This window comes from Manis pentadactyla, chromosome X (genome assembly GCF_030020395.1).
Source record: "Manis pentadactyla isolate mManPen7 chromosome X, mManPen7.hap1, whole genome shotgun sequence".
Classification (NCBI taxonomy): domain Eukaryota; kingdom Metazoa; phylum Chordata; class Mammalia; order Pholidota; family Manidae; genus Manis; species Manis pentadactyla.
The window spans coordinates 47119377-47144680 of NC_080038.1; the positions used below are offsets into that span (position 1 = coordinate 47119377).

The 25304-nt window shown below is 39.8% G+C and overlaps 1 long non-coding RNA gene across 5 annotated transcripts in view; it reads left to right on the forward strand.

The window, feature by feature from the left end:
• Window positions 1-22768, forward strand: part of LOC118929164 (uncharacterized) — a 45776-nt gene extending 23008 nt beyond the window's left edge. For 3 of the 5 annotated variants that reach the window (XR_008995271.1, XR_008995272.1, XR_008995273.1), the window contains one exon: window positions 5314-10247. This is a non-coding gene — a long non-coding RNA (uncharacterized LOC118929164). Of the gene's footprint in view, window positions 1-5313; window positions 10248-11021; window positions 11134-18414 lie in introns of those variants that run through there. The other 2 variants (XR_008995274.1, XR_008995275.1) reach the window with 2 other exon arrangements.
• Window positions 22769-25304: the final 2536 nt, after the last annotated feature.

The window sequence follows — 25304 nt, forward strand, 5'->3', positions numbered from 1 at the left end:
TTTCTGCTTTTTAGACTGGGTAATCTCTACTGACCTGTCATCAACTTTACCCTTTCTCTCTTTTGCCAGTTAAGATCTGTTGTTGAGCCTCTCTAAGTGAATTTTTCATTTTGGTTATTATACTTTCAGCTCCTGATTTTCTATCTGATTTTTTTATGATTTGTATCTATTGATATTCTTTATTTGGTAAGACATTGTTCTCATACTTTCCTTTAATTCTTTAGGTATGGTCTTTTTCAGTTCTTTGAAAATATGTATAATAGCTAAATTAAAGTCTTTGTCTATTAAGTCCCAAACATGAACCCCCTCGGGGACATACTCTGTTGACTGCTATCTTTCCTGTATATGTAATACAACATACTTTACTATTTCTTTGCGTGTGCATAATTTTATGTCAAAAACTACACATTTTAGATACTCTATTCTGACAACTCTGGTATCAGGTTCTTACACCCTCAAGGTTTGTTGTTCTGGGTTTTTTTTGTGTGGTTGTTGTTATTGTTAACGTTCTTGTTGCTGTTTATTTGTTTAGTGACTTTTCTCAAGTAATTCTGTGGATTCTATATTCCCTGTTTTACATAGCCCCAGAGTTCCCTGCTAGCTTATTTTTTTTTGAAGTTGTTGTTTTTATTTTTAAGCCTGGACTCCAGGGGTCACACATGGGTAAGTGTAATTTGGTTGTCAGCTAGTGATTGGTCAGATTTCTTTAAATGCTTTGCCTATGTGTCTTCCATCCTTTGCCAAGGGGGTCTGTGTGAGAGGATATGCCTTCATACTTGAGCAGTTGTACAAAGTAGCCTTAGCTTTCACTTTCTTTTTGCACAGGGCCTCACAGTCAGCCAGAAGTAAGTGACTTGGGCATTCTTCATTTCCAACTCTTTCTTGGGTATGCGTGTAGCCTTGAGTACGTGCACAACTCTTTAGAACCACAAGAATATGTCAGACCTTTTAAGGGTTCCCTGCAGTTGTCTCATTTTTCAAGATTTCATTTTAATTCATGGCCAAAGCAGTCAGACCTCTCTGTTGTCTGGAATTGTCAGCTTTTGGCTGTTGCACTGCTGAGCTGGAGAGATAAGGAGGATGGGAATAGTCACAAATTAAAATGTTACAGAAACCTCTGTCTTAACAAGATTAAATAGGTTCCCTTGGGTGGATGATACTTCATTCTGTACTTTTGGTTAATTGCCAGAGTTTTGAAATAGTTTATTTTAGTTGGTTTCCCATATATTCATTGTTTTAAAGGGAAAGATAGTCATCACAGTCCTCTCTGCCATTTTATTGATCTCCTATTGCTCCCATCTTTAAAAAAATTTTAAACTCTCTTCATCCCACATCTCCTTGCAGCTATGACTTTATTTCCTTAACAGGAAAACTCTCCAAAGGAGTTTTCATTCCTCACTTCCTCCTACACTTCTCCCATTCTCTGTTTGTTCACATAAGTATCTTAGATGTATAATAAAATATTATATGTATGAGTTATAAAGATAATAATGTAATGAAAGCCTGAGAATTCACAACCCCACCCAAGAAACAACATTAATGATGGCATCTATCCTTGTGTCATTTTCTGTCCTATTCCTCACCCCACCCCTACCAGAAACTACCATTCTTGTAAGTTGTATGTTTAACACTCAGTTTGTGGCTTTCTTTTCCTCCTTATGGTGTCTTTACATGAGCAGAAATTACTAATTTTAATTGAGTTGAACAATTCAATTTTTTCTCTAGAGCCAGCTCTTTTGTGTGTTCTTTAATCTATGGCATAAAGATGTTCTTTATTCTTCTTTATTTCTTCTAATAAATGGTAGACATAAGACATATTGATACATATTTTTTCATATTTCTGGAAATGCTTAACCAAAATTTGTCTTGTGAGCTTTGTAAAAATAGTATCATACTTTTTGTGGTGTTCTGTGACTTGTTTTTTCACTCATTATTATGTTTCCAAGGGTCCCCTGTGTTTTGCGTGTAGGTGTAGGTTTTCATTCTCAGGGCTGTATAATATTTCATTGGATGACCACAAAACAAATTATTCACCCATTTATCTGTTGATGGACATTTGGGTTGTTTTCTAGCTTTTTGCTCTTGTGAATAGTGTTACTATGCACATTCTCCTGGTACATATGCACACCCATTTTTCTAAGTTATATACGTAGGAATGGAGTTGCTAGTTAATGGGACATGTAAACATTCAGCTTGACAGAATTATGCCAAAATGTACTCTAAACTGATGGTACCAATTTACACACCTTCCAGCAATTCATAAGAGATCCCATTGATCCACACTCTAACCAGTACTTGATATTGTCTCACTTTTTAAATTTTGTCATTGTAATGAGTGCAAAATGATTATCTCATTGTAGACTTGATCAGCATTTTTCCAGTCACTAATGTGAGTAAGCATCTTTTCATGTTTATTGGCCTTTCATGTTTCTTCTTTTTTGTGTGTTGTATTCCCTAACCTGGTCACAAAGATATTCTTTATTGTTCTTTGTTTCTTCTAATAAAAGTTTAAAAATTTACTTTTCACATTTAAGTCCTTAATCCAACTGCAATTTATTTATTTTTGTGTGGTATAGAGTATAAGGTAGGGAGCCAGTTTCATTATTTTCCACATGGATAGCCTAATGATCTGAAGTGCCACCTCTGTCCTGCATTAAAGTTCCATATCTATATAGGACTGTTTTTGAGATCTCTGCTATTGGCTAACTTTTTGTCCCTGAACCAGTACCACACATACTACTCTAATTACTTTAGCTTCATAAAGAATCTTGATGTTTGAGAGCAAAATCTCCCTATCTTATTTTTCCTCAGGAATACCATATATTCTTGGCCCATGTTATTTCAAACATATTTCAGAATCATCTTGTCATATTCTACAAAAATATTGGAATTGCAATGAAAGTATTGATCAATTGAAGAGAATTGATATGTTTATGATGTTGAGTCTTCCTAGCTAAGAACATGATAGATCCTTTCATTTTAAATAAACTCTTGAATGTCTTTTGGTAGAGCTTCGTAATTTTCTGCAGAAGGTCTTGCATATCTTATGTTAGATTTATTTCTTGGTATTTATGGTTTTTGCTGATATTATAAATGAGATATTATTTAATGTGTTTTATCTCTTTTGTAGGTGTATAAAAATGAAGTTGACTTTTTGTTAATAGTATAGCTGTTCACCTTGCTAAATGTTTATTATTTTTAAGCAACCTTTTTATTTTAGAATAACTTTATCATTACAGACAAGCAAAGAGATAGTAATGGAGACTCCTTACCATGGCATGTTTGTCAAACCTAAGAAAGCCACACTGGCATATTACTATTAACTAAACTTCAGACTTTATATGTATTTATCAGTTTGCTCACTAATGTCCTTTTTCTGTTGTAGGATTCAGTTCAAAATACCACATGGCATTTAGTTGTCATGTCTCTTTAGTGTCCTCTGATCTATGACAGTTCCTCCTTGGACAGTCTTTGTTTCTCATGATCTTAACAGTTTTGAGGGGTACTGTAAAATGTCCCTCAATTTGGATTTGTCTGAAGTTTTCCTCATAATTAGACTGGGGTTGTTTTTGGAAAGAATACCACAGAGTTGAAGTGTCCTTTTCATGCCATCATATCAGGGTGAAGTGATAGCCCCATGACATCACTGGTGATGTTGAACTTCATCACTTGGTGAAGGTGGTGATTGCCAGGTTTCACCACTGTGAAGTTGCTAAAAAGGAAAAATGCCCTTTTTAGTCTCTGTTCTTTGGGAGAATCTATCCCACCCTCAAGAACAGGGAGAGGAATTAAGCTCTATCTCTGGAGGGGGTTGTATTTATAGACATTATTTGAAATTCTTCTGTAAAAAAGGATTTGTTTTTTCTGACTTGTTTATTTGTATATTTACTTATTATTCAGTCACTTGTTTGTATCAGTATGAACTTGTGTAGATTAATTTAATAATTTGAGTTATAATTCCAAAACTAAGTTATTTGTCCTGTTGATCAAATTGTTCCAGCTTTGGCCATTGGCGACTCTTTCACGTTGGCTCCTGTGTCCCTTTGACATGCCCCCATCCTTCTGTTTTTGAGCACTTCCTTACTTGTTGGCACTACAAGATACTTCCTACTCATCTTGTTTTTTCCTGCCCCAACCCTAAAATTGACCATTTCTCAAGGAGCCCTGGTTCCTTTTAAGTTGTCTGTATATTCTTTTTTGTTTCCTATGTTGACAACCATGTGAGTTATAAATAACGACAGCATTATTTCTTCCTTTCAAGTCTTTATGCCTTTAATTTATTTTTCTTGTCTTACTGAGATGGCCAGAACCTCCAGGACAGTGTTAAATGGAAAAGACAGTAGTGAGCATCCTTGTCTCATTGGGTGTTTTAGAAGAGCCACTATTCCCTATTAGGGATAATATTTGCTGTAGATCTCCAGAGTGTTTATCAGATTAAAGCACATTCCAGCCTGTTCCTCTATGCTATGAAGTTTTATTATTGTTTCAAATCATGAAAGGGTGTTGAATTTTTATCAAATACCCTTTCTGTTTCTTAGTACAATTATGGTTTTTTTCCTCCAATAATGTGATAAAGTGGTAGATGATATTTATAGACTTTCCTCATGTTGGCCACCTTTGCATTTCTGGTATAAACACAACTTGGTCATGATCTTTTCTCTCTCATACAGTGGCTAGACTTAGTTTGTTAATATTTGTTCAGAATTTTTGTATCTGTGTCCATGAGTGAACTGGCCTTTAGTTTTCCTTTCCCATGCTGTCCGTATTTGCTTTTGGCTTCAAGTTCTGCTGGTATCACAGAATGAGTCAGTGCTCCCTCTTTTACAATATTCTGGAAGATGCTGTATGATTTTGGAATGATCTGTTTGGTAGAATACTCCTGTAAAGCCATCTTGGTCTGGTGTTTTCCTTTTTAACATTTAATTAATATTAAACTTCTAAATAAAATCTTTTCAAAATTTTAAATGAGATACTTGAAATTTGCTTCCATAACATATTTATTTTATATCAGGTTTGTGCTTGAAATGGCTATACATCAAATCCTGAGCAAGACTTTTTAATGATGTGTTTTCAAATTCTTAACAGTCACCATCAATAAAAATATTTCTTTGTACAATTAGGTGATAAAGTATATAAAACTAATTTTTAAATTGTTCAAATATGTTTAATAGTCGAAATAATATCTAACAGCCTTTCTGTTTCACTGACAAATATATTGTTAAAATTTCTTATGATAATGTGATTAGATTTCAAATCCAATTGAACTCTTTCATATTGATTATTTCAAAATAATGATGAAGCTCTTATTTGCAGAATATGCATCACTGTTAGAACCATCACCCTGCAGCTAGCTTGGACACCATTAAAAGGGCTCATCAGCTGCGGATGGATAGAAATTTCTGATACTTGTGAAGACAGAGATTCAGGGCTTCTACCTGGAGCTACACCCTCCAGAAGCCCCTACTTGGCCCCTGCACACCCAGCCAATTACAACGTGGGCAGTGTGTGGTGATTCTTGGCAACTGGAACACAGACTTCTCCAGCAGCTTCACAGGTCCCTTGTCCTCAGTGAGCCGAAGACCACAGAAGCTGGCTACTGAAGATGCTCTCCAAGTGATAGAGCTCCTCCTTGGCTCTGCTTATTAGCACATTTACCACAGAGCAGTAACTGAGTGCTGGCTGTTACCCATTCTTGCTTACTACCTGCAGGAGCTACAGAGGGATTTGTCAGACCCCATTTTACTAAGGGCCACACTCTAAAGATCTCCACAGGAGACTGCCCATAGAAGGGTGGCCTGCCTTAGGATCTCTACTGCCTTAGGTCATATGTGGACACCAATAGGGCCCAGAGGATCAATATCTCTTCCCCTACCTGTAATCCACATATTAAGTAGAAAATTTTGTCTCCTGCCATTTTTTGTGCTTTGTTTGTTTGGTAGGAAGAGTTTTAACTACTGCTTCAATTCTTTTAGTAGTTAGAGGACTGTTCATGATTTCTTTTTCTTCTTTAGTCAATTTTGGTAAGTTATAGTTTTCTAGGAATTGGTCCATTCTCTCTGTGTTCTCAAATTTATTGGCATAAAGTTTCCTTATTTTTTAATTCTCTGCTGTATATAACCTGTAGTTATGTCTCCTTTTTCATTGCTAATATTGGTTATTTGTGCCTTCTCACTTTTTTTCTTGATCAATCTCACCAGAGGTTTGTCTATTTTATTAGTCCTTTCAAAGAATCAACTTTTGGCTTTGTTGCTCCTCTCTATTGTGTCTTTGTTTTCTATTTCTTTAATTTCTGCTCTTATCTTTTTTGATCTCTTTCCTTCTACATTTTTTGGATTTATTCTGTTGTTCTTTTTCTAATTTCTTAAATTGGACACTGAGCTCATTAATTTTCAGCCTCTCTTGTTTTCTAATTTGTGCAATTAAGGATATAAATTTCCCTCTAAATACTGCTTTTCTTCAAGTTTAGACATGTCATATTTCATTATACTTTGGTTCCAAGTACTTCAACATTTCCATAATGGTTACTTATTTAATCTGTGAGTTATGTAGAAGTGTGCTTTTAAATTTCTAATTGTTTGAGTTTTTAAAATTTATCTCTTTGTTATTGAAATCAATTTTAATTGCTTTATGGTCAGAAGATGTGTGTGTGATAATAGCTCTTTAAAATTTATTGAGACTTGCTTAGTACATGATCAATATTTTTTAATGTGTCCTACATGCTTTATAAGAATGTATGTTTTCTAATTGTTGAATGCAGAGATAAGTCTATTATCAAGTTTGTTAATTGTATTGTTCAAGTTTTCTATATCTATACTGATTTTTTGGTCATGATATACAAGTAATTGTAAGTGGTATGTTAATATTCAACTATGATGGTAGATTTGTCTATTTCTCCTTGTAGTTCTTTTTATAATTTTATACATTTTGAGGATATTTCATTAGGAATATTCAAATTAATAATTGTTATGTATTCCTAGTAAATATGTAATGACCCTCTCTGTTCCTGGTAATGCATTTTTTCTTGAAGTCTAGTTTATCTCATAGTAATATAGCAGTGCAAGCTTTTCTTTTTGCTAGGATTTGTGTGGTAAATAATTTTCCATTGTTTTATTTTACAACATTTTCATGCTCTTATGTTTTAATTAAATTTCTTGAGAAGGGCATATAGCTGGACCTTTATATCTAATCTGGTGATCTGTGTCTTTTAATGGGCAAGTCTCATCTGTTTACATTTGCTGTGATATTTGGACTTGTTTCTGTCATCACAGTTTTATTTCTATTTCCTACCAACACCTTTTCTATGATTCATTTTTCTCTTTTCTTGCCTACTTTTTTAGTTTTGAGATTTGTTTGCTTTTTTATTCAACATTTTCCCTCCCTAGTATTTGGATGTACATATTCTTTTTCTATTCTTTTTGTGGTTATCCTTCAAATTTTACCATACATATTTAACTTATAAGGTCTAAAGTTAAACAGAATTTTAGCCTCTCTCTTGAAGAATGCAGGAAACTTAAACTCTAGTCATTCCTCTTTTGACCACATGCTATTGTTTTGAGTATGTTAGTGTGTTCCTTTTTTTTTTCTAACCCCACTATTCATCATCACTAGTATTATTTTATATAGACAGTATTTGTATGGATTTACATGCATACATTCTTACATCTCAGACCATCATTCTGGGATCATTTTCCTTCATTCTGAATACAATGTTCCAATGCTCTTTGAGTACATGTCTCTTGTTGTTAAATTTAAAATGTTAAATCTTTGTTATATTTAAATGTCTTTATTTTATCCTCATTCTTAAAAGATAAGTTTTTATAGGTATTTAAAAGTCTGCTGTCAGTCTAATGTCTGTTTTTTGTAGGTGTTTTTGTTTTGGTAACTGGAACACAGACTTCTCCAGTAGCTTCATTTTTCTCTTTTCTTGCCTGCTTTTTTAGTTTTGAGATTTGTGTGTGTGTGTGATAATAGCTCTTTAAAATTTATTGAGACTTTCTGTCTGGCTACTTTTAAGAACTTTTTCCTCTTTCTCACTCCTTTTTTTTTTTAGAGATATGCAGAGGCTTCTCCAGTTTCATTCTAATATTTTTGGGCATGGATTTCTTTTCTATTTATTCTACTTTGGAAATGTCCTTCATGCATCTATATTCATGTTTTTCATAAGTTCTAGAAAATTCTCAGCCATTGTTTCTTCAAATAGTGCCTTTCATTCTTTCTAGATTTTCTTTCTCAGAATCCTGTTAGTCATATTTGGACCTCCTCATTATCTCTTTCATCTCATAACATCTCATTGACATTTTCTATCTCTTTGTTTTCCTCTGCTTCATTCTGGATAATTTCTTCAAACGTATCTTTCAGCTTACTGATTCTCTCTTCAGCTAAGTCTGATTTGCTGTTTAATCTGTCCACTGAATTTTTTTTCAACAGTTGGATTTTCATTTGTCCATTTCCCAGTCTGCCTAATCCATAGTAGTCTCTTGTTGCTAATCTTTGTGGTTACGTATATTATTTCTTTAAACATTTTATACAATTTTTGTTCAACAAGTAATTGCTGTTTGCACAAGTATGACATTATGAATATTTTTCACACCTAAACCTCATAGTATACTCTGATTATATATTTTTTGTGTAACTTTTTGTTTTCCTAGTAATTGTCTGGTTTTTCTTTCTAGGGTTACCATTACTGATTCTTCTCTGAAATTCCCTTTAAAATCCATATCAGATAATTTCCCTCCTCTCCTCAAAATTCTGTCATGGCCCCCAGCTTCCTCAGAATAAAAGGCAAAGCTCTCACCATGACCCAAAAGTCTCTACACAATCTGGTCCCTCTCCCCTCTTTGACCTTGTCTCCTATCACTCTCCCCATCACTCACTCTTCTCCAGCCACACTGGCCTCCTTACTGTTCCTCAAACATGTCAGGTACTCTCCATCTTCAGAGCCTTTTGTACTTGCTCTTCTCACTACCTGGAACACTCTTCTTCCCAGATAGTCTGATGACTTGCCCACCCACTTCCAATATGCTCAAATGCCACCTCCCTAGAGAAGCATTCCCTGACCAGCATATCTGAACTAGTTCCATTCACTAGCACTTTCTGTCCCCTTGTCCTACTTTATGTTATGTTTGTCTAAAAAGCACTGATAACCACCTGACATATTTTATATTTATCTATTGTGATTAGTGTTTGTATCTCCTCAATAGATTGTAAACTCCACAAAGCAGGGACTGTTGTTCACTGTTGTATCCCCAGTGCCAAGAAAAACAATGCATAGTAATATTTAGTAAACAATAAATATTTGTGGAATAAACTGAACAAATGAATGAATGAATGATAGCGAAATGCATTGAGAATTAGACTAGTCATGAAGGCTTTTTCATGCCATGCTAAGGAGCTTGGATGTCATTGTTCAGATGGGTGGGGCCTGTGAAGAAGCAGTGAGAATAGTTTCTGGGTTCTTTTGAGAAGCAAGTTCACAGTTGGTAGGGTGGTGACACAGCTGCATATTCTCTCTGACTGTCTCTGTATATCCTGGGGCTCCTGAAGGTACACTTGCCTCTTTCTCAAACAACACTGTGTTGTAACCTCCCTGTTACTTGGTGTAGCTCTACCCTAGCTCTACCTGAGCCTTCTGATCCTCGCTGGGATTCCCTTTCTCCTGCCTTGTGTGGAACTGTTTCTTGGTCCCCAGACCAAGCAGATCACCCCCATTAGACTTTTTTCTGTGGTACATGGTGGGGGTGCTGGTGGTACAGAAGTTGTACAGCCTGTCACACAGTGACTGATATTGTAGCAGTGGACACTAGGTAGGTAAGTTTCAACTCAAAAATGCCTTCCATTGTCAAGGCTGCAACAGATTGTGAGATCTGAGTCCTGACTTTTCCCCTAAGCCTTTTGGGAGGAGCATGGCTCCAGTGTTTCTGCATTCCCATGACTGTTTGGATACTAATTCTGTTGTCTAATGCTTAACCTACTTGCCTAGTTGTTTGTCACCCACTAATTTCATTGGAATGCCATCAGTATACATAGGGCCCTGGATATGCTGCTGGAGAACTTTCTCTGGGCCAGCATCAATTCACAAATCATTATCAGTGTAATCCAACTAGATATAAGTTCAGTTTAGCAAAATTGACTGACCACCTACTATGTGTTGGATCTCCTTCCCTGCACTAAGGACACAGAGATGGAAAAAATGTGTTCCCAGACACAGAACCATAACTTCAGTGTGACCAGTGCACTAACAGTAATGGGTGAAAGAGACTGTAAGAGCCCCTAAGGAACATACAGTCCAGCTCAGGGATCCAAGGAAGGTTTCTTAGAAGAGATGACATATGAATTGAGTCTTAAAGTTAGGGTTAGGGTTCTTAGGATTGTTAGGATTAGCATTAGGGTTCTTAGGATTGTTAGGTTAGGGTTAGGGTTAGGCAGACTGCCTAGGTTCAAATCCCGGATCTGCCTTGTCAGAGTTGGGCAAGTCACTTAACTTCTGTATTCTTTAATTTCACCTTCTATAAAAATGAGGATAATAATATTACTTACCTGAAAGGGTGACTGAGGCTATTAAGTGTGTTAATATATGTAATATGTTTGGAATAGTGTCTGGCATATAGTAAACTCTCTATATGTGTTTGCTATTATTAGCATTATTAATTTTGTGCTGAGGGTATTGACGACAGAGTTTCTATGGTACAATGAGGAAAGGACAGAGTATGTTTTGCCCTGTATGATGCCCTAATATTTCAGAAACAAAAGCCATTCACAAAAAACACAAAGTCAGGAATTCAGAGGAATTATTTGGGCACCTTAGTGTATAGGATAGCAAGTTCATGAGGTATTCAGAATAGGATAGGGTTCTCCAGTGGGAAAATGGGAAGCAGTGTTTAAGGATGGGCCCCCTTGAGAGGGGACTCATGTTGGCTGTTTCCTTGGTGGAGCAGAGCCACACCAAATGGGGAATCAGTGACCATGAGGAGTTATCTTAGGGCAAGGGTTTCAGAATCATTTAATAATGCTCTTCTCTTCAGAACAAACCTGTCAGTTATGGAGAGGCTTTAAAGGATGCGATGGCTCTTCTGGATGAGGACACACATCTGTTGATGGCAAGGCTGCTGCCAGGGTTGACTCAAACTCTCAGAGGTAGGACTGACTACATTAAAAATGCTCTCAGCCTCTGTTCTAAATTCCAAAACAGCTTCTGTTCTGGGCCCTCTCTGAGTTTGGAAAAAGTCCCATCCTCAGTAGCCATCCCAGACACAATCTAGAGGATATGGACAGTAAGAGTGGGTCATACTGAAAGTAAGTACTTGGTGGGGTGTCGAATTTGAGGAAAGAGTGTTAAGAGTGAAAGTTCAAAAGATGCAAAAATTTTAAGCAAAATTATATCAAATCAAGTACAACAATATATTGAAAAGATAAGACAGCATGACCAAGTGGTGTTTATCTCAGAAATGCAGGGTGGGTTTAACATTAGAATTGCAGTTCACCACGTTAACAAGCCAAAGAAAGAAAAACCCATATGATCACTGAAATAAATGCAGAAAAGCATTTAAGAAAATCCAATATCCATTCCCAATTAAAAAAGAAAAGAACCTCTTGACAAACTGGAAATAGAATGGAACTTTCTCAACCTGATAATAGGGCATCTACAAAAACCATACAGATGGAGGAGGAGCGAAGATGGCAGCATGAGTAGAGCAGCAGAAATCTCCTCCCCAAACCATATATTTTTCTTAAAATACAACAAATACAACCATCCCTAAAAGAGAGACCAAAAGATACAGGACAACATCCAGGCTACATCCACATCTGAGAGAACCCAGTGCCTCGTGAAGGGGGTAAGATACAAGCCCCAGCCCGGTGGGACCAAGCACCCCCTCACCCCAGCTCCTGGTGGGAGGAGAGGAGTCAGAGCAGGGAGGGAGAGGGAGCCCAGGACTGCTAAATAGCCAGCCCTAGTCATCTGCACAGGAGTGCAGACACACAGTGTGTGGGGTGCTGGATACTAGGGAAATGGGACAGTAAAACCTGCAAGTGGGTCGCTGCAGCCAGCACAAATGGGACAAAGAAAAGCGAGTGCTTTTTGAAAGTCTTAAAGGGACAGGGACCCCACCGCTGGACGGAAGCATCCCGGGACACTTAGCTGAGCAGCTGGGAATCCCAGGGAACTCCGGGCACCCTAACCCCCTGGGAGGCAGCACAGCTCAGAGGCTCCTCATGGTGATAAACAGCCTCCCACCCATTTCTCCTCCAACGTGGCTCTGCCATAGTGGAGAAGCAGCCTGAGGCTGGCCATACCCACAGCAGCAGGGCAGAGCTTCTGTCACAGTGGCCAGGCAAGAATTAGAAATCCCATCTGCGCACAGCTGCCCAGCACAAGCCACTAGGGGTTGCCATTCTCCCAGGAGAGGAAGGCCACAAACCAGCAAGAAGGGACATTCTCCCAGCCGACACACATGCCAGCTCCCCACAACTACCTCTATCACCATGAAAAGGCAGAAAAATTTGATACAGACCAGACTAACTCAGACATCCTCCCCTGAGAAGGAATCTGGGGAGATAGACCTAACCAATCTCCCTGAAAAAGAATTCATAATAAAGGTCATAACCATGATGATGGATCTTCAGAGAAATATGCAAGACCTAAGGGATGAAGTCTGGAGGGAGATTACAGAAATAAAACAATCTCTGTAAGGACTTAAGAGCAGACTGGATGAGGTGCAAGAGGCTGTTAATGGAATAGAAATCAGAGAACAGGAATGCAGAGAAACTGTCGCAGAGAGAGATAAAAGGATCTCCAGGAATGAAAGAATATTAAGAGAACTGTGTGACCAATCCAAATGGAACAATATTTGCATTATAGGGGTACCAGAAGAAGAAGAATAGAGAAAAAGGGATAGAAAGTGTCTTTAAAGAAATAATTGCTGAAAATTTCCCCAAACTGGGGGAGGAAATAGTTGCTCGGATGACGGAAGCACACAGAACTCCCAACAGAAGGGACCCAAAGAGGACAACACCAAGACACATAATAATTAAAATGGCAAAGATCAAGGACAGGGACAGAGTTCTAAAGGCAGCTAGAGAGAGGAAAAAGGTCACCTACAAAGGAAAACCCATCAGGCTATCATCAGACTTATCAACAGAAACCCTACAGGCCAGAAGAGAATGGCATGATATATTTAATACAATGAAACAGAAGGGCCTCGAACCAAGGATACTGTATCCAGCACGATTATCATTCAAATATGAAGGAGGGATTAAACACTTCCCAGACAAGCAAAAGTTGAAGGAATTTGCCTCCCACAAACCATCTCTACAGGTTATTTTAGAGGGACTGCTCTAGATAGGAGCACTCCTAAGGCTAAACAGATGTCATGAGAGAAAATAAAATCACAGCAGAGAAAGCAGACCAACCAAATACTAACTAAGGCAAAAAATAAAATCAACTACCCACAAAAGCAGTTAAAGGAAACACAAAAGAGCACAGAATAAAACACCAAACATATTAAAAATAGAGGAGGAGGAATAAGAAAGGAGAGAAATAAACAAGCACCAGACAGTGTCTATAATAGCGAGTTAAGTTAGGCAGTAAGATACTAAAGAAGCTAACCTCGAACCTTGGTAATGACAAATCTAAAGGCTGCAATGGCAATAAGTACATATCTTTCAATAATCACCCTAAATGTAAATGGACTGAATGCACCAATCAAAGACACAGAGTAATAGAATGGATAAAAAGCAAGACCCATCTATATACTGCTTACAAGACACCCACCTCAAACGCAAAGGCATGCACAGACTAAAAGTCAAGGGATGGAAAAAGATATTTCATGCAAACAACAGGGAGAAAAAATCAGTTGTTGCAGTACTAGTATCAGAAAAAATAGACTTCAAAACAAAGAAAGTAACAAGAGATAAATAAGGACATTACATAATGATAAAGGGCTCAGTCCAACACGGGGATATAACCATTATAAATATATATGGACCCAATATAGGAGCACCAGCATATGTGAAACAAATACTAACAGAACTAAAGGAGGAAATAGAATGCAATGCATTCATTATAGGAGACTTCAACACACCACTCACTCCAAAGGATAGATCCACCAGACATAAAATAAGTAAGGACACAGAGGCACTAAACAACACACTAGACAGATGGACCTAATAGACATCTATAGAACTCTACATCCAAAAGCAACAGGATAAACATTCTTCTCAAGTGCACATGGAACATTCTCCAGAATAGAACATATACTAGGCCACAAAAAGAGCCTCAGTAAATTCAAAAAGATTGAAATCTTACCAACCAACTTTTCAGACCACAAAGGAATAAAACTAGAACTAAATTGTAAAAAGAAAGCAAAAAGGCCCACAAACACATGGAGGCTTAAGAACATGCTTCTAAATAATCAATGGATCAATGACCAAATAAAAATAGAGATCAAGCAATATATGGAAACAAGTGACCACAAAAACTCAAAGCCCCAACCTCTGTGGGATGCAGCGAAAGCAGTCTTAAGAGGAAAGTATATAGCAATCCATGCATATTTAAAGAAGGAAGAACAATCCCAAATGAATAGCCTGAGACACAATTATTGAAATTGGAAAAAGAAGAACAAATGATGCCTACAGTCAACAGAAGGAGGGACATAATAAAGATCAGGGAAGAAATAAATAAAATTGAGAAGAGTAAAACAGTAGAAAAAATCAATGAAACCAAGAGCTGGTTCTTTGAGAAAATAAACAAAATAGATAAGGCTGTAGCCAGACTTATTAAGAGAAAAAGAGAGTCCACACACATTAACAGAATCAGAACCGAGAAAGGAAAAATCACGACGAACCCCATAGGAATACAAAGAATTATTAGAGAATACTATGAAAACCTATATGCTAAGAAACTGGAAAACCTAGAATAAATGGACAACTTCTTAGAAAAATACAACCTTCCAAGACTGACCAAGGAAGAAATACAAAATCTAAACACACCAATTACCAGCAAAGAAATTGAAGTAGTAATCAAAAAACTACCCAGGAACAAAACTTCCGGGCCAGATGGATTTACCTCGGAATTTTATCAGACATACAGAGAAGAGAAGACATAATACCCATTCTCCTTAAAGTTTTCCAAAAAATGTAAGTGGAGGGAATACTCCGAAACTCATTCAACATCACCCTAATACCAAAACGAGGCGAAGACCCACCAAAAAAAATTATAGACCAATATCCCTGATGAATTTAGATGCAAAAATACTCAACAAAATATTAGCAAACCGAATTCAAAAATACATCAAAAGGATCATACACCATGACCAAGTGGGATTCATCCCAGGGATGCAAGGATGGTACAACATTCGAAAATCCATCAACATCATCCACCACATCAACAAAAAGACAAAAACCACATGATCATCTCCATAGATGCTGAAAAAGCATTTGACAAAATTCAACATCCATTCATAATAAAAACTCTCAGCAAAATAGGTATACAGAGCAAGTACCTCAACATAATAAAGGCCATATATGATAAGCCCACAGCCAACGTCATACTGAACAGCGAGAAGCTGAAAGCTTTTCCTCTGAGATCGGGAATAAGACAGGGATGTGCACTCTCCCCACTGTTATTTAACATAGTACTGGAGGTCCTAGCCATGGAAATCAGACAAAACAAAGAAATACAAGGAATCCAGATTGGTAAAGAAGTAGTTAAACTGTCACTATTTGCAGATGACATGATATTGTACATAAAAAACCCTAAAGACTCCATTCCAAAACTACTAGAACTGATATCAGAATACAGCAAAGTTGCAGGATACAAAATTAACACACAGAAATCTGAGGCTTTCCTATGCACTAACAATGAACGAATGGAAAGAGAAATCAGGAAAACAATTCCATTCACAATTGCATCAAAAAAGAATAACATACCTAGGAATAAACCTAACAAAGGAAGTGAAAGACCTATACCCTGAAAACTATAAGACACTCTTAAGAGAAATTAAAGAGGACACTAGCAAATGGAAAGTCATCCCATGCTCTTGGCTAGGAAGAATTAATATCGTCAAAATGGCCATCCTGCCCAAAGCAATATACAGATTTGATGCAATCCCTATCAAATTACCAACAGCATTCTTCAACGAACTGGAACAAATAGTTCAAAAATTTGTATGGAAACACCAAAGGCCCCGAATAGCCAAAGCAATCCTGAGAAGGAAGAATAAAGTGGGAGGGGGGGAACTTACTCCACAACTTCAAGCTCTACTGCAAAGCCACAGTAATCAAGACAATTTGGTACTGGCACAAGAACAGACCCACAGACCAGTGGAACAGAATAGAGACTCCGGACATTAACCCAAATATATATGGTTAATTAATATATGATAAATGAGCCATGAACATACAATGGGGAAATGACAGTCTCTTCAACAGATGGTGCTGGCAACACTGGACAGCTACATGTAAGAGAATGAAACTGGATCACTGTCTAACCCCATACACAAAAGTAAACACCAAATGGATCAAAGACCTGAATGTAAGTCATGAAACCATAAAACTCCTAGAAGAAAACATAGGCAAAAATCTATTGGACAGAAACATGAGTGACTTCTTCATGAGCGTATCTCCCCTGGCAAGGGAAACAAAAGCAAAAATGAACAAGTGGGACTATATCAAGCTGAAAAGCTTCTGTACAGCAAAGGACACCATCAATAGAACAAAACGTACCTTACAGTATGGAAGAATATATTCATGAATCACAGATCCGATAAAGGGTTGACATCCAAAATATATGAAGAGCTCATGCACCTCAACAAACAAAAGCAAATAGTCCAATTAAAAAATGGAAAGAGGAGCTGAAGAGACGGTTCTCCAGAGAAGAAATTAAGATGGCATACAGACACATGAGAAGATGCTCCACATCGCTAATCATCAGAGAAATGCAAATTAAAACCAGAATGAGATATCACCTCACACCAGTAAGGATGGCTACCATCCAAAAGACAAACAACAACAAATGTTGGCGAGGTTGTGGAGAAAGGGAAACCCTCCTACACTGCTGGTGGGAATGTAAATTAGTTCGAACCATTGTGGAAAGCAATACGGAGGGAGGTTCCTCAAGAAGCTCAAAATAGACGTACCATTTGACCCAGGAATTCCACTTCTAGGAATTTACCCTAAGAATGCAGCAGCCTAGTTTCAAAAAGGCAAATTCACCGCTATGTTTATCGCAGTGCTATTTACAATAGCCAAGATATGGAAGCAACCTAAGTGTCCATCAGTACACAAGATAAGGAAGATGTGGTACATATACACAGTGGAATATTATTCAGCCATAAGAAGAAAACAAATCCTACCATTTGCAACAACATGGATGGGGCTAGAGGGTATTATGCTCAGTGAAATAAGCCAGGCAGAGAAAGACAAGGATCAAATGATTTCACTCATATGTGGAGTATAAGAACAAAGAAAAACTGAAGGAACAAAACAGCAGCAGAATCACAGAACCCAAGAATGGACTGACAGTTGCCAAAGGGAATGGGACTGGGGAGGATGGGTGGGAAGGGAGGGATTAGGGTGGGGAAAAAGGAAGGGGGCCTTATGATTAGCATGTATAATGTGTGGGGGAGGCACGGGGAGGGCTGTGCAACACAGTGAAGACAAGGAGTGATTCTACAGCATCTTACTGTGCTGATGGACAGTGACTGTAATGGGGTGTGTATGGGGGACTTGGTGAAGGGGGGAGCCTAGTAAACATAATGTTCTTCATGTAATTGTATATTAATGATAACAACAACAACAAAAATAAGAAACCAGAGAAACAATGAGAAAAAAAAAAACCCTACACTTAACATCATGTTTAGTGATGAAAGACTGAATGTTTTCCCTCCAAAGATCAGAAATAAGACAGGGATATCCTCTCTCACCACTTCTATTCAGCATTGTACCAGAGGTTCTTGCCAGTATAGTCAAGCAAGAAAAGGAAAAAGAGGCATCCACATTGGAAAGGAGGAAGTAACTGTGTTTGAAGATGACATGATTGTCTATGTAGAAAATCTAGTTCAATCTAGCAAAACAACAAGAAAAACTACTAGATCAAATAAGTAAACCCATCAAGTGGCAAGATACACGATCAATATAAACCAAACAATAAATATATACCAACCATATATAGTAATGAACAATTTGTCATTAAAATTTTTAAATCCCTGTGACAATAACATCTAAAACTGTAAATTAGGAATAAACCTGACGAAAGGTGTAAAAGAAAGACCTATACACCTATATTGCTGAGAGGAAGAACAAAGGAAATGAAAAGATACACCTTGTTCATGGGTCAGAAAACTCAGGATTGTTAAGGAATCAGTTCTTCCCAAACTGACCTATAGATACAGTGTAATTCCTATAATTCCTTTTTTGCAGAACTTGACATGCTGATCCTAAAATTCATATGGAAGTACAAAGGCACCACAGTGCCTAATACAGAGTACAGAAGCCCTGGTTGGGCCCTGCCTTCCCACAGGATCAGGGCTATCAGCAGACCCCACATAGAAAGAACAGTGGAAGAGCCTCCACAAACAGGTCTTCAAAGTATTTGAAGAAACAGTTTGCTGAAATGAAAAACCCAAAAGGCTAACAACCATGAGAAAAGATGCTCAAGTGCATTAGTTTATCAGAAAAATACAAAATAAAACTACCGTGATATTTCACTTTTGCTTTCATAGAGGGGCAAAATTTTTAAAAAGCTGAATCAAACACCAGGTCCTCGAAGGGCAATGTGGGGCATGGGGACTCTCATGCACTTCCAGTAGGGACTTTGGCAGCCATCCCAGTAATGAATGTGGCAGTACATAGTCAAATTCAGGATCACCATGGGCCATCTGAAGCAGTTCTCACAGAGATCCATACATGGTCATGTAGGAAAATGTTCATTATGGTGTGGTTTGTGCCAGTGGGGAGTAGGAGGCATTCTGGGTGTCCATCACTGGGCATGTGCACTTGGAAATAGCTAGGGGTGCACTCCATTGTTGGCCTTTCAGCAGTTAGATCAGTGAATTAATGTCCACAGAGCATCACTAACAATTTTCAGCACACAGCACTGAGCAAAAAAGTAAATAAGCCACATAACAAAACACTATTCACATAAGTTACAAATGCAGACACATACATGCCAAATATACATCTCACAAGAACTCAGGAAAACTAAAGGATATACACTAAACACACTCAAAGCGATCCCAATGTGGCAGGATTTGGAGAGGAATGGAAGTGTGGAGAATGGGAAATAAAACAAGAAAGGGAGGAAAACAAACAAACTGTATATTCTCTTGTCTTATGTCCCCCACGCCCCATAGCATTCATCTTTTGGTATCTGCTCTTCACTAAGAAGGAAGCAGCCCCGGCTGTCCTCTGTTAACCTGAGGGCAGCATGCCCATTTGAGCCTGGCTGAGAGGAGTTGTACTCGGCCAGTTAGGCCACATGCTTCCAGAGCTCCTGCCCACCCTCCCTCCAAACTCTGCAGCAGCCCGGATCTGGTGTGCATACACATTCCACCCAAGGGAAGTGATCTGCTGTCATCTACTATTGTGGGGCGGTGGTCATGGGGAGAGTAAAAATAGAGAGAGGTCCACTCCCCATCAAACTGTATTGTTACTGTGGTGAGCTGTGTGTGTATTTCCCTGAACTCCACATGATCTCACTGCTGGATTCCCCAGAAGTGGCTCTTATAAGTGCTTAGGGAAGCTGAAGCCAGTATGACTGAGAGACTGTTCAACTTATCCCTGTCCTGCCAATGGGTCTCAGTCCCGGGCAAGTTCACTATGGATTCAATGTGACCAAAGAAATTGACAGCAAAACGTTCTTTGTGGTGAAAGGGTTTAATACCCGGCTTGTTCTCCCAGTGGTAGATTGAGCACTAGCATCTCTGCCTCTGCCCAGAGCACTGGGCTGAGCTCTCTATATAGCACAATAATAGCTTATTGTCTAAAGGTGTGGAAGCGGCAGCCCAGCAACAGGCCAGTTACATCATCAGGTGGTTTAAGTTCAGTGAGGATCCTGGCCAAAGGAAACCCAACGTCACAACACTCCACCCCTCCAGGATTCTCGCCTTACAATCTACATGTTTTCAGGCTTCTGCAATGGTCCCTGTGGGAGAAAGCTGGGGCACTGTAACCAGATTCTACAATAGCAACAGAGGATAACAGCAACTTAGAGATAATAACAAAAATTAAGATACAACAAAATTTTGATACAGGTAACAAAAATTATAATAATCCTCAAGCTAGAGGAAGTACCCAATCCACAAAGACTTTAGGGGCAATAAGACACATGTTTTAAAGATAACAACATAGGCAAATCTTGTCCATCAGGTAGGATGCATGCAAGAGGGTGGTCCTGTGATAGGACTGTAGCAGGAAGGGGGTCCCTTCCAGGTCTAGGATACCACACTTTCACTCCTTTCCCCATGGGGGTTAATGAAGGGTCTATATATAGTGCTGCCAGAGGTGCATGCACTGGCCATAATGATAAAACAAAACTGCCGAGTAATATGCTCCTACCTTCTGTCTGTTCAGGATATACTACTGTGACCTTTGGGGGCCACTCTGCTATTATTCCAGGAATACACATGAGGCCAGCTTCCAGGCCTTGTCCGCAAGATGGCAGGAGAGCCAGCCATCGTTGGTTCATGTGTCGAAAGCTCCAAGGCCATGTCCACTCAATGGAGTCTCTGGGGTTCAGTGCAGTTGGTGCTGGAAGCAAGATGTTATTCTGATGTCTGAACCTTGGGTTCAGTGATTCTTCCTTGATTTGTACTTGCAGTTGTATAGGGGAGGCAGCCATATGTGTTAACATGTCTAGCTATTGTCCCATGTTGCTGTGGAACTTGGTGTAAGTCCCTTTTGGAGCACATGACACACTCCTGCCAGGCTCTAATAACTTCCCCGAAGGTCAAAGGCAAGCCCCACTGAAGGGCTACAGCCCACACTGTCTTTTCCCCACATGCGACAAACAGTGATGTAACCATTGGGCAATATCAGAGGCATGCTTTCCTTCTAACCAATGTATCCAGGCCAAATTAGGTGCTTCATCATTTCCTGAGGATACCAAATGACCTGTCACATGGTATACTGTAATTATTTTGGTCTGACCACAGGCCCATAAGTCTTGCCACAAGTCTTGCCCACAAAGGGTTCAGTGACCAAACAGCCAGTTGGCATGGTACCAGGTTGGTAGCCACAGGGTCAAGCCCCAATAGACAACCCAGCTGTCAGTGCAGACAACTATAGGGGAGGGCTCCTGGCTGATCACAAGCCACACGGCCCACAACTCTGCCCATTGGCTGCTCTTCCCCTCACCATCTTCCATCCATATTGTCTCAGTCTTAGGATGGAAAACTATGGCCCTCCATTTTGGGGGCTGCCCACAGCTGGAGCCATCTGTGTACCAAGCATCTTCAGGTATAGGGGCTTTTCCCTCCCAATGGGGACTCTGCTACTAATGGTTCAAAAGCAAGTTCTTCCTGCTTTTCACTAGTATATGTCACTGGCCCCAGTAAGTGTTGGAGTTCTTCACTCAAGGGGCTACTAGAGAGGGCACTATACTGCTGTAGGTAAGCACCCCATTTGGCTATTGTGAGCGTTTGTGCCACACCACTCCTTGGCTTTTGGGTCCAGTGTTGTACCTACCCCAAGATGGGATAGGTGGTTATTACCTTTATCGAGGCCACTACAGTGATGGCTTCTGTAGCCAGCAAGGCATGATACATGGCAACCAGTTGTTTTTCTAGCAAATTGTATTGTACCTCTGCCCCTTTCCAGAGTTGAGACCGGAACCCAATAGGTTAGTGTGTTCATTCAAGCTGCTGCTTGAGACCCCAGCCATAACCATCTTCAGTCACGTGAATATTCAGCTCATAGGGCCTGATGAGTCTATTACACTCAAAACCTGTATGGCCTTGACTACCGGTTTTACTGTAGTAAAGGCAGATGCCCATGTCTCATCCCAGTCCCACCTGATGCCCTTTCATACCAACCGGTATAAGGGCTTCAGAATTTGTGCCAAGTGTGGGATAAACACTCTGCAGTAGCCTAGAATACCCAAAAACTCCTGTAGCAATACTGCAGTTGTAGGGGTAGGAAAGGTCTGGACTTTATCTATAACTGCTTCTGGTACAACTTTGGTCTTACCTGACCAGACGACCCACAGCAATTTGACAGAGAAACCAGGTCCCTGAACCTTGGTACTGTTCACAGCCCATCCTTTCTCCTGTAGATGTTGCAGCAGTCTAGGTGCTGCACCTTCTAGATCTGAAAGAGAATCAGACGTGAGCATGACATCATCAATATAATGGTACAGCTGCACCGTTGGTGGTTTCTCCCATGTAGCCAAGTCCTGGGCTGCAAGTCTGTGATAGATGGTGGGGCTGTGGAGGTATCCCTGTGGAAGGACAGTGAAAGTCCATTGCTGTCCTTCCCACGTGAAGGCAAACTGTTCCTGACTTTCCTGCTTAATGTCAATGGAAAAGAAGGCATTAGCAAGATCTACCACATAATGGTATGTTCCTAGTTCATGGCTGAGGGTATCCATCAGGCCTGCAATAGAAGGTACAGCTGCGTGCATAGTGGGTCTGAATTTATTCATTTCTCTGTAATCCACAGTCATATGCCAGGAGCCATCTGGCTTTTTTACTGGCCACACTGGGGAATTGAAAGGACTATGGGATTGCTTCATAATACCCACCTTTTCCAGCTCCTGGAGAGTTTCTCCAATCTTTTTATGCCCTCCAGGCAGTTTTTATTGTTTGGTATTAGTCACCCACCAAGGCACAGGCAAAGCTACGGGCAGGTGCCTAGCATGTCCCCTCAGAACTGCCATCACCACATGTACTGTCAGTCTGAACTCACCTGCACTGGTCTGCAACCATAGACCCTGCAGGATATCAATCCCCAAAACATACTCAGGTATAGGAGATATATACACAGTATACTCTTTTGGGGGTAGATGCCCTATTCCCAAAGGGATTTTGACTTGTTTCACTCTGATAGACTTACCCCCGTATCCATCTATGATAGTGGAGGTACCGGGAAACTGCTCAGGGTTACCATGAATCAGTGAACATTCAGCCCCTGTGTCCATCAGTGCCAGGACACATTGTATGTTCACTGGGGACCAATGGATAGCTATTTCAACATGTGGCCTCCGTTCCCCCCCTGGTCCCTCAGGGCAGATACCTTCACCTTCCCTCACACAAACCATGTTCCCCAATCACCTTCCTGTGTGGGCCCAAGTGAGGTTGGCTCACTCTCCAGCAGGAAGTCTTGCAAACACACAGGCCAGACTCGTGGCTCTGTCTCTGAAGTCTGCCTCTTTTTTCTTAATGGCTGGAACTGCGGCTCTGGTTTCAGCTGTTGCCATAGCTCTAGTAAAATCCCATTTGATTTCCCATGTAATTTCCTCCCATCTGCTCCTGCCCTTATTAAATCAACCCTTCATGGGGCCCTTTTAATTCTTCTTGTGAGTAGCAGATCTTATTTCTTTCTGGGTTCTCATTGCTTCAGCCTCCCCTATGTCTGCTACTGTATGTGTCACCTCGCTTATGGGATGCCCTAAGTGAGGGGAAAGAATGGCCACTAGAGACCCAAACAGGGATGTGGGAGCCATTTGAAGCACAATATTTCTCATCCCAGTAGTGAAAATCTCTTCATCTGGGCCATAATTCTCTGGAATATAGATGGCATTTCTTATGCCTAGTTCTCTTAATACCTGTTGGAGCTCAGCATACATCTGCCATCTAAGAGGGGAGGATGGTAAATCACCCTGATTGGGCCACACAGCACAAAGTGTAGCCATAAGCCAATTGAGGAGGGAGTGACTCCCTGGTGTCTGATGTTCATTTTGTAATTGCTGCCTCAAGGCAGGCTGCACTGTCAGGGAAGATAGCTTTCCCATCTCTGATCCTGACAGAACAATTCCATCCACCCCTAAGTCCCGCAGACACAGGAGTCAAGCTGATACTGACTCCAAGGGCTTCTGCCTAAGCTGGGAGCCCAAATCTACCAGCTCCGCCTGAGTATAGGGGTGGACCATAGAGTGCTCCACGACCTGGGGAGGGGGCTGATCCTCTCCTTGGGGAACTCTCAGCTGCTGGGTCTTTATTTTCTTTACAACCACTGGGCATGCTTTCAATATAGGAGGGGTCAGTTCCTCTAGCACCACCCTTTCATCCTTCCCAGCTCCTCTGTTTCCGGGGTTCATGGCATCTTTCTCTCTCCTCCCCCAAGTGCCTCCTCTGCTACAACCTTCACCTTTTCTACCGTGCCTTGCAGCAATGCTAGCTCAGTCTTCAGCAGCTCTCTTACCTTCACCTCAATGGTTTGCAGCTGGTGTTCTTGTGCCACCTCCACCTGTGCTTCCCTCAGGAGTTCATCTTTTTCCTTGACAGCCTTTTCCTACTTTAGAGTACCTGGCAGTGCTGCCATCTCGTTCTGTAGGGAATCTTTTATCTCTTCAATGGCACCTTGCTACCCGTGTTCTTGTGCTGCCTTCTCTCGCATCAATGCCGTTTCCTTCTTCAGGGAATCCACAGAAGTTTGCAGCTCACATTCTTGTGCTGCCATTTCTTGGGTCTTTTTCAGGAGCATGTCCTTCTCTTCTGTAGACTTTTTAAATATTGTGAGAAGCAGCCAATTCACAGTCTGTGCTGCCTCATGGACACTCTGTCTCTCGAAAGACCAACTATTTTGTAGAATGTCCCTCAGTTGGGTTTTTCTGATGTTTTCTCATAATCAGATTTAGGCTATGCATTTTGGGCAAAAATTACAACCAAGAAGCAATACACCCTTCTCCTTCCTTTAGCACAGGGTTTATGATGTCATCATGTCTTCTTATTGGTGATACTAACCTTCATCACTTGGTTAAGGTTGTGTCTACCATTGTGAAGTCACCATTCTCACCTTTGAAGTTAGTAACTAACTTATGAGGAGATAATATCTATTCAAATGCCGTTTTTCATGAAGCTCTCACCCACTAATTTTAGCATCTGCTGATGATTCATGCCTGAGAGAGTTCTTACTGTGGTGTTTGTCAAGTAGTGATTTTCTATTTCAGTCATTCCGTCTACATTTATTAAGACCTTATTAGTTGGAATTCTGTAATGAAGACTTTGCCTTCCCCCCTATTTATTCATTCATTTATATACATATGGACTCATGAATTCTTTTTTATGGATTGTATTTCATTCATCCATTATTTATTTTGTTGCTAATATTGTCCCAGGCTGGACATTGGGAGATCCTTCAAGTTGGCTTCTGTG